General features: G+C 36.5%; 1 long non-coding RNA gene across 1 annotated transcript in view; it reads left to right on the top strand.

Annotated features, from left to right (window-relative positions):
- The window catches only part of LOC149137544 (uncharacterized), a 13,189-nt gene extending 4,761 nt beyond the window's left edge, over positions 1 to 8,428 (top strand). Inside the window, exon 2 of the long non-coding RNA XR_016241598.1 lies at positions 8,227 to 8,428. This is a non-coding gene — a long non-coding RNA (uncharacterized LOC149137544). The remainder of the gene's footprint in view (positions 1 to 8,226) is intronic.
- Positions 8,429 to 11,298: the final 2,870 nt, after the last annotated feature.

Here is an 11,298-nt window from a genome sequence, read left to right as displayed (position 1 = left end):
CTTAATAATAACTATGCGCACTCTTATTCTATCTCCATTTTTTCTATCTATCTCCCTCTCATGTTCTTCTTCCTTTCTGTTTTTTCTCTCCGACCCTTTCCCTATTCTTCTCCTCTCCCCTTCACCGTTCCTTCTCTCTCTCTCTCTCTCTCTCTCTCTCTCTCTCTCACTCTTCTTCCTTGATCCTCTCGTTGTTCACACGTGACCGACATCTATCCGTCTTTCTTTCTTCCACGTCCTTCCTAAAGACAAGACGTGTTTTACCTGTTTCTTCGCAAAGCTCGTCTTTCCAGCTTACAACACTTCACATCATCTTGACTTAACAGCTCTCAACGTTTGTTTTTACTGTTTTGTTCTCACTATCCTGTTTTTGTTACCACCTTAACCCTCAGCAAAAAATCTCAAATTTTATTTAATTTGCTTTGCCGGAAGGATAGTTTTAACGAAGTCGCATCTTGTCCCTACCTTCGAAACGTGGAGTAGATAAAACAGGACAACTGATGAAGGGAATGTTTTTTATGTTGCCTGTCTCGTTTCTCTGTTTGTTTCTTTCTTTCGTTGTTCGAAAAAAGTTCGTTTTCTATGTTTTTCTTTTTTTGTCCAAGTTTCTCATTTTGTCTACGTTTTTTTGATGTCCCGTACCCATATATGCATGTATATATACATATATATGTAGGTATGTAAATATATGTATGTATATATCCATATATTTATATATTATCTATATTATATATATATATATATATATATATATATATATATATATATATATATATATATATATATATATAAGTATGTATATAAACAATTGCAGCGAGTAAGATGTTTATAAGCTACTTAAGAACACACACAAAAAACCCCCGTTAGATTCACTTCAACATATAAATTTAATTTGTGTCAAAATATTTTCCTCGCTTTGAACCTTCGACTTGTTCACTGACAAAACTTAGTGATGCAAATTTGTATTTAGAACCTAACAAAAGAAACATTGGGAAATTGTGTGTTCTGAAATAGCTTATAAACATTTTCCACGCTGCAATTGTTTATGTATATATATATATATATATATATATATATATATATATTAATAGTTATCGCCAAGCCATATTTCTGAAAACCAGTGGATAGATTCCACAGAAATTAGATAAATAACCTTCGAACAGATAGTCGGCAGCGCCGCCTGGCTGGAGCTTGGCTGCTCTGCATTGACAAGGGGCAACACCCTGAAACTAGTCTGCAGATGCCAAACCAGCAAGGGGAAACTGCTGACCTCCCCTGTTCGAAGGTTATAAAGGACACAGGTTTCGTGTGTCACATAGCTAGCTAGAGGCGATGGCTTCTTGGAGCTAATTCACGGCAGCTTTCGTCCTAATTTTGGGACTGCCATGTTGGCTTGGCGATAACTATTAATTTCCAGTACCGCTGCCGTAGTCTCCTTTAGAGAGACTTAGAAATATTAATAACTATATATATATATATATATATATATATATATATATATATATATATAGAGAGAGAGAGAGAGAGAGAGAGAGAGAGAGAGAGAGAGAGAGAGAGAGAGAGAGAGAGAGAGAGAGAGATTCAGATGGATATGGTACTTAAGTTGGGGCACCAGATTTTAGTACGGTATTATCCATACAATTTCAAAGTAAGGTGATTAAAATCAGAATAAGCAACAAGGATATCCAGAGGTAATGCAGTACGATCGTTTCATGCAACTCCATTTAATTGTTCAATTAAATCGAGTTGCATGAAACGATCGTACTGCATTACTTCTGGATATCTTTGTTGCTTATTTTGATTATATATATATATATATATGATTAATAAGTTTGAAAATAGAGGGACTCAATGCACATAAATTAATTTAGTCTGTTGGTATATTTTAATTCATCAAAATATAAACTCTATAATGTTCTTTGAAATCTGTCTTTACAACGACCAGCTGAAACAAGAATATATAATGAATGATTCTGCTGATTCTTCGTTCTAGATTAGTTCTAAGCAGAGAGACAGACACACAGAGATGATAGTTTTTCGTTTCGTTTGTATAGTCAATGCATGGCTGATAAGTACTGCCAACTTCTCTGTCGATTTTTCACTCAGACCAAAAAGAGAGATTTGATAGCATCGAGTTCCGTTTATATAGTTTAATATAAGGTTGAAAGTTATTACTCAATCATTGATCCAAATGAACCTGCGACAAAATATATAAAAAAATTTAAAAAATTAAAAAACAGCGGACGACTAAAACATCACCATGCGTATTGGGGATTGCTACCGCTATCAAAGTTCGGAATTACTTAATGTTTTGTCTTTGCCAGAAAATAAGGTCTATGTTAATGATAATAGAAAGACAACAAGGAATATAGTGGGCTGGCTGTGACAATGGCGCACACCATCTATTATGGAGCTGAACTGTGAAGGTACATTCAGACTACGTATAATACTGCCGAATCTTGAAACTGTTTGATCATAACGTCTGGCATAGTCCCACGAGTATATATTGTAAAAACAAATCATAGACTTTTATATATAGCAATCTCAACTAGATATTTGCTACATGTGTCAGATATATGATTATATATACACATAAGCATTTTGATACATACACTATGTAAGGCGGGTGAGCTGGCAGAAACGTTAGCACACCGGGCGAAATGCTTAACGGTATTTCGTCTGTCTTTGCCTTTCATCCTTTCGGGGTCGATAAATTAAGTACCAGTTGTGTTCTGGGGTCAATCTAATCGATTGGCCTCCTCCCCAGAAATTTTGAACCTTGAGCCTAGAGTAGAAAAGATATATACACTATGTAATACATAAGCATATTTATACATGGATGTAAGATTTTGTTGTTAAAAACAAAACAAAACAGATAGCATGATTGAAATCCTGTGGTAGACAGAATCATTGTTTTTTTTTTTCGCATACGAATCGCTCAGTAGTAGTAGTAGTAGCAGCTGCAGCAGCAGCAGCGGTGGAAGAAGAAGAAGAAGAAGAAGAAGAAGAAGAAGAAGAAGAAGAAGAAGAAGAAGAAGAAGAAGAAGAAGAAGAAGAAGAAGAAGAAGAAGAAGAAGAAGAAGAAGAAGAAGAAGAAGAAGAAGAAGAAGAAGAAGAAGAAGAAGAAGAAGAAGAAGAAGAAGAAGAAGAAGAAGAAGAAGAAGAAGAAGAAGAAGAAGAAGAAGAAGAAGAAGAAGAAGAAGAAGAAGAAGAAGAAGAAGAAGAAGAAGGAAGAAGAAGAAGAAGAAGAAGAAGAAGAAGAAGAAGAAGAAGAAGAAGAAGAAGAAGAAGAAGAAGAAGAAGAAGAAGAAGAAGAAGAAGAAGAAGAAGAAGAAGAAGAAGAAGAAGAAGAAGAAGAAGAAGAAGAAGAAGAAGAAGAAGAAGAAGAAGAAGAAGAAGAAGAAGAAGAAGAAGAAGAAGAAGAAGAAGAAGAAGAAGAAGAAGCAATATCAGGCCAAGGATAATCCACAGAACTTGCTACAAAAGTAAAATATTGTGAGGAACGTGCAAGCTCAAGTCCTGATAGAAAATATCTTTCCCGCTTACTTTCCCTTATTGCTTCTCTCTCTCTCTCCCTCATCTCTTTGTCTGTCTGTCTGTCTGTCTGTCTCTGCCTCTCTGTCTGTCTCCCCCCCCACTCTCTCTCTCTCTCTCTCTCTCTATATATATATATATATATATATGTAAATGAGTATATGCATATATACGTACAGGTATGTGCATACCGACATCCACCTGTATGTATAGGTGCATATATATATATTTCTTTCTACCCACCTCTCTCACTCTACACACACACAAGCACATTTGGATAGCTTATCTATTATGTATAAAATGAATGTCTAACCCAATCAATAGTTGAAATAAATGAAATTTGGTGCTGCGTATAATCAACCAAAGCGTCCAGTACATTAATCCAATACATATTCATTGACAAGGCGGCGTGCTGGCAGAATCGTTAGCATGTCGGGCAATATGCTTAACAGCATTTCACCCGTCTGTATGTTCTGAGTTCAAATTCCACCGCGGTTGACTTTGCCCTTCATCCTTTTGGAGTCGATAAAATAAGTACCAGTTGAACACTGAGATCGACGTAATCGACTTAACCCCGCCCCCGCCCTCGATATTGCTGGCTTTGAAACTAATAGGAAACATTTGAAACTAATAGGAAGATAAACGTTAAATACTGACAAGGTCAGCTTTTAACGTTTGGGCGCACGGGGAGTGACTTAATTACTATTGAGCATTTAGTTCATACATTACAGTTTCTGTCAACTCCCTATCCTAATTATTATCAATAAAAGCGATGACTACTTTGAAATTGTTTTGACAGGGGAGTTGCTAAGAAAATATGTCTCACTACATAAAATAAGTTAATCCCCGCTATCTCGTTTATCTTTATCTTTTATCTGTTGCTTGTTTCAGTCATTAGACTGCAGCCATGCTGAGATATCGCCTTGAAATTTTTAGGCTAATGCTTCTTTTTTTAAAGCCTAATACTTACTCTATTGCTTCTTTTTTTAAAGCCTAATACTTACTCTATTGCTAAGATACGGGACGCAAATGCATCAATACTTGTTGTCAAGCGGTGGTAGGGGAACAAACATAGACACAAAGACACACACACACACACACACACACACACACAACACACACATACGTAAACGACGGGCATCTTTCAGTTTCCGTCTACCAAACCCTCCCACAAGACTTTGAGGATATAGTAGATCTTGCCCAAGGTACCACGCCTTGGGACTGAACCCAGAATCATGTGATTAGGAAACAAGCTTCTTACCACACAGCCACGAGTGCACCTATATTTAATTTTATATTTTTCGTGCAGAAGGCGTCTTTTGGAAATGTTGCCTGATTATCATTTTATGTTGTCAGGCGGAGAAGTTTATGAAAAAATGCAAAAAGTATCGCCTTATACCTTTAGTTTTTTTAGCGCCGCTTACAATTTTCTGTACTTATTGGCCCCCACTTTATATTCCTCAAAAGCCTCACCAATTCTGAATTGTAGCTTTAACATTGCCTTTATTTTGTTTTTGTTTTTTTTGTTACAAGAAGACTCAGGTTAAGAACCACTGGTATAAAGCTTAGATATTATCATCGCGTAAAGACAAACAGCTATTTCAGTTAATAGATTATAAGTTTGATCCACAGTTTTCATACATATCAAATAATGTGATTCTTAAAAATCAAGGGACATGCTGAAACATTATCAAACCATTATAGCAACATACTAAGAAATATTAACTTAATTTAAAAAATTGAAAACTATTTTAAAATTTTAGCAAGATAAAAAGTATAATATATTTAAAAATAGGAAATAAAACAAAAAGTATGTAATAGGTTTTACTATCTCTCAATTTAATCAAGTCTCAAAAAATTTAAAACATAGATTGAAAAAATAAAAAAAAATTAACAAGAAAACCAAAATTTTTAATATTAAATATTTATGTTAAAAACAGTAAATTTTTTTGTAAGAAAAAAATTGTAATATAAAGCCAAATGTTAAACTAGAGTTCAGATTTAAATATTATTGAAAATACTAGATAAAACTAAAAGCTCTGCAAATTTTTTTCTTTTTAGAGAAACTTTTTTTATATTTTCGTACAAATAAATACAACATCTTATTGTACAAATTTTCGTGTAACTTTTCTTTTAATTTAACTTTTATTCCAAATTTTTTTGTTTTAATTTTTTTCAGAACTTTTTACTCCAAGCGTTCTAACTTGGGCCTTGACATTACCTTACACGTGCCTTATCTTTTGTTCACATATTTGTGTTGTCCACTGCACATCCAATAATTCGCAATGAGTACGAAGAAACGGAAGTATCTTGACGAATATATTCGACTTGGATTCGTGTCCCTCTAAAAGAGTGACACAGAAGTCCCCCAGTGTGTGATATGTTGCAAAACTTTGACCAGTGATGGAATACGACCCTCATGCTAGGAACGCCATTTGAGGACAACACATTTTGCTCTTGCAGACAAGCCCAAGGCGTTCTTTGAAACAAAAACACAATCCTTGAAGCAAGCTAAGTCGGTAGTGGAGCATTTCGGCAACAAACTTCAATGGTTGTTGAAGCTTCCAATGAGATCGCCATGTTGATTGCAAAGAGCAAGAAGTGCCATAACATCGGGGAGTCTCTCATAAAACCAAGTCTACTCCGCGCAGCAGAACCCGTTCTGGGGAACGATAGTGCGAACAAGCTTTTCCAGATTTCACTATCAAACAATAAAGTCAAGGGAAGGATCGATGACTTGTTTCTGCCATCCAGTGTGACAAAACGACTAACATCGCTCAGTGTTCTGAGCTATTAGTATATGTTTGTTTTGTGTCAGGCAACTGTATAAAAGAGGAAATGTTGTTCTGTCATCCTATGGATAGTTGTACAACAGCAGCAGCTATTTTTCGTGATGTATCAAACTTCTCTCAGGAAAACCAACTTTCGTGGGATTCGCTGGTAGGAGTGTGAACTAATAGTGTGCCATGCTTGATTTGCAGTCTGGATTCATTACTAGGGTGAAGCCTTAGCATCCAGAACCTTACCTACTGAACATGAGAAATGTCCTGAACGTGGCTATCAAGGTTGTCAACTTTGTTAAAGGTCAACAGTTTTCTTTACAAACTATTGAGTAAAGATATGTAATCTGAACATGAAGCATTGCTTTTTCACCCGAACGTACAAGGGCAATCAAATGGGAACATGCGTGGACGGCTTTATGAACTACGAGATGTAGCGATATTTCTAGATTTGCAGCAGAAGGCAGATCTCCATGACAAGTTTCAGTCTCAAGGCTTTCAGCTATCTCTAGCTCACCTGGTAGGCATCTTCGAAGCATTGAATACTCTCGACCTATAAGGGGAAAATATCAACATTCTCACGCACCGCGACACTGTTCGAAACTTCATGACCAAACTCGACCTCTGGAAATGTCGAATTCAGCAGGGAAATACAGCCAGTTTTAATTACTTAATTCTGAGTTAAAGAAACAAATAATCACTCATCTAACTGGCTTGAAAACAGAATTGATCAGATACTTCTCAGATATAGATGAAAAGCGTGAAGCTTGGAAATTCATCAGGAACCCATTTCAGTGTGAAGTGACTGATATTTTGGATGAGGTGCAAGAGGAGTTTCTTGAGCTGAAGTTCAACTCCCCAGCTAAGGAAGACTTCAAAGAACTGGATCTTGAAATGTTCTGGATCAAGTACCTTCCTGTTTACCCTCTGATCTCACATCAGGTTCTTCGGATTTTAGCTATGTTTGGATCCACGTATCTTTGTGAAGCTGCATTTTCCACGCTCGTTGCTGTCAAGACCAAGTACAGAAACAGGCTGACCGTTGAAAGGGACTTACGTTGTGCACTCTGGCATTCAACTACGCATTCAAGATCTTGTAACTAAGAAGCAGTGTCAAGTATCTCACTAACAATGTGACTAATTCCTATTCAATCAAAAAAAAAAAAAGCATTTTTTGCTAAGAGTGTCAAGTATCTCACTTTTTGTATAATGTGATTATATATAAAATTATACATATTTTGTATAATGTGACTAATTCATTTTCAATAAAAAGGCTAAAAACATATTTTAGATTTTATTTAAAATCTGGGAGGAAATTTTATTCATAGATGCAAAGGGGGCGTGGAGAGGACAAATTCATAGGGGAGGTGTGGTAGTAAAACCACTGTTATAGAAGAAACAGCTAATGAAGTTCATACGGTAATCGTTTACTCCTTTGTCATCTCTTTTTCTTATTACCGCTCTGTACTCGTTCTGAATCATAAGTATAATGAGTTCTACACCACAGTTTTATTATTTTAAATATTTTATGTTGTAAATGTAAAATGATTCTTTTCCAAATATAATCTTTCAAAATCAACTGTTTTTGTCTTGACTCGGAGGATTTTTCCCATCAAATAACAGTGTTGGTATTTTCGGAATTTATTGCTTCCACTCATCAAATGATCATTTTCAATTCTATATGTTCAATTTTTTTTTTTTTTTTTCATAGAATGTTAACAGCTGAATAAAACAAAAACGTAAATAAATTACTTTAAAACATCCGGCTTCATGCGAAAAAATGTAACTGAAGTACATGACGCATTTATACGTTCTAGACCCTCATATATACTTCAGACACACATTTCACATGAAGCCGGATGTTTCGCAGTAATTTGTTAACGTTTTATTTTATTCAATTAACATCTTTCAGGTCAGAAGAACTGAATACAATAATCTGACAAATGTTTGCAACGAATGCCATGGAATGCTACGACTGCTGTCAGATTGGAAAATTCTCAACCGACCTCTAGCCATGGACAAGAATAGTTGACTTTAAAAGAAAAGCTTAAAATTTTTTTTTTTTTTTTTTTGAGTCGGAAATAAAAGATACGAAGATATTTAAAATAATAAAATTGAATGTTTTATTTTCTGCATTGCTAAGGTTTTCTTCTCTCTTTCTATAACATTATAAGACAATGAATGCATCTAGACGCTCTTATACCCAGACAACAGATTTTCAGTTTTAGCTGTTATCATAAGTGTACTAGGCTTTGTAACAAGAGAATGACATAAAAGCGTCGAAAGGGTGAAGTTCTCAAGAAATAAAGAAAGAAAGAAAGAAAGAAAGAAAAGGACAAAGCAAATTGATTCGTTTTCTCCAAATAAAATCGATTAGAGGTACAGTGAAATATTGTAAAATATTCCAAGGATTCTCCATTTAAAGTTTCTAGGTGAATGCATGCAGGCAATCACACAAAGACAGACAAGCACACACGTGAACGCATGCACACAATCACACAAACACACACAAACACACACACACACACACGCACACACGCACACACGTACACACACATTCACACACTGTAATGATGTTTACACTCGTGCATTAATGCGATATGCACAGCTGCTGCATAAGTACAAGTTTATCCAGACATATGCACATACACCATCCAGTTCAGATATTCACAACCCCGCAGAGCTGTCATAACTTAAACGAAATTTGTCACTTGAATTCCGGCTTGAATTTTTCAAAGGCAAAAGCTTTAATTCTAAAGAAAATACACGCATAAATATACTTCTAATGTAGTATATTCGAATGGGTAGGGAGTTAGTTGATGCTCCCGACACCAGCACTTGGGTAGTATTTTATTTTATCGACTCTGGGGGAAGGAAATGCAAATTTGACGTCGCCGACATTTGAAATCAGAACGCAAAGAACCAAAAGAAATGCCGCTAAGCATATTGTCCGGTGCGGTAACGATTCTACCATCTTGCAGCCTTACTCAATTATAATAATAATAGTTTCAGATCACGGCACGAAGCCTGAAATTTTGGAGAAGGGGCTAACAGATTATATCGACCCCAGTGATTGACTGGTACTTATTTCATCGACTGAGAATGGATGAAAGGCAAAATCGACCTTTGTGGAATTTGAACTGAGAACGTAAAGACGGGCGAAAGACTGCCAAGTATTTTTCCCGGCGTGCTAACGACTCTGTCAGCTCGCCGTCTTAATAATAATAATAATAATAATAATAATAATAATAATAATAACAAGAGCACTCAGAGAGCGCAAACTTCTGCCAATGTTTCTTTATTTTGGCACTTCGGCCACAACACAGAGGGGACACTACAAAGACAGACACAACACCACAGTGGGGACAAAAAACATAAAACGAATGAAAAGGAGATGTTATATAAAAATGAAAAATGAAATGGCTGCATGGGCCCCACTCCCATGCAGTATCATTTGAACGTTTACAATCGTTCTATTATCTTATTGTTTTTTCTTAATCTCGTTTTTTCCTCTTTTTTTTTTAAATGGAACAATTTTACTTTTTTCTTCTTTGTTCAATAAAACAATTTTACTTTTTCCTTTTTAATATCTCATGAAAGGTTCTAAATCTTTTAGCTCCACTACTGGTGGCAATTCATCGAACTCCACCATCACTCCTGGCGGGTCAATCCCTTCTCCACACATGTCTTTGAGTCTGTTGTAGGTGTCCTTGTAAACCACTATGGCTTTCACATTCTCGGAATACACATCCGTGGGCAACTTTACTCTTATAATATGTCTAAACTTTAATACTTTCTTTTCAGTTTCTTTTCTTTTTGCGTACGTCCTAAAATTCCATTGAAATTTTCCTTTTCTTATTTGTTTTCTCTTTTACTGCTCCACTCATGGTACCTTCTTTTCTTCCGCCACTCTGAACAATCTCTCTAGTTGCGTTTCTAAATTTTCTTCCTCCACTGGAACAACCGGTGTCTTCACCAATGTCTCTTCCTTATGCAACTCCTCCTTGAACACTTCAAGTTCCTTTTCGCTTATTTTATCCACAACCATTTTGTCTTCCTTCCTTCTGGTCTCCTCCTTTTCCATCTCTTCTTTCTTCTTTTTCTGCTGCTCTGGCGGAGAGCTCACTCTCCCACTTCTCTTTCTTTTTTTTAAACACCATGAACCCCTCCTCTGTTGCTTTCTCCTTTATCTCGACCTGTACCACCTGGTCCGTGCTTTCCTGCTTCTCCGTCTGTTCTATCTGTTGTTCTCTCTGGGGGCACCTCGCCTTCATGTGGCCCTTTTCCCCAGATGTATAACATAGGCGACCTGCCCTCCACCATCACGTCATCGGGCAGCACTATCTCTTCGACAATTCTGTTTAGGCCTTCCACTGTTGCCTGAATGGTTAACTCTATTCCATATCTCCAGTAGTTAACTCTTTGGGTTCTTGTGGTCTTCAGTATCTTGGCTTCCTCATTCATGTCATACATTATGGCTGTCATCAGCCATGCTTCTTTCAGCTCTGGGAGCACTTTGCCAACTTGCACCATGTCCACACGTTTGCCACAGTACGATGGCAAAAGTACCCATTCTTCCGATCTTATTGCCTCCGTGGAGTGCTTAATTTCTTCCTCTTCTGATGCAAAACGCACCTCTACAGTAGCGTACTTTCTCCCTCTTGTTATAGATGTGGTTAGTCTTTTTATATTCTTCAAACATTCTGGAATAGCCTCTATTGTCGCTATTTCTATTTTCCTTGTTGCTATATTCATTGTCTTATATATCACCGTTCTTTTCATCACACTGGTTGTTAGTTCCACAGGCGGCGTTAATTTCAGTGTATTTCCGTCTGTTTTCAGCAACTTCTCGCATTCCTTCATTTTTCGAGGTTCAACCTTTATTTCTCGTACCTCCAGCGTTTCCACGTCTATCCCTTTTCTAGTTGCAGCCGCATAACTGTGGTCACCTGCTGGCGTTTTCTCCATTTTTCCCACAATGAGA

Source organism: Octopus bimaculoides, chromosome 1, assembly GCF_046866305.1.
Source record: "Octopus bimaculoides isolate indiv1 chromosome 1, ASM4686630v1, whole genome shotgun sequence".
NCBI classification, from domain to species: domain Eukaryota; kingdom Metazoa; phylum Mollusca; class Cephalopoda; order Octopoda; family Octopodidae; genus Octopus; species Octopus bimaculoides.
This window is presented reverse-complemented; position numbering and strand designations above follow the sequence as displayed.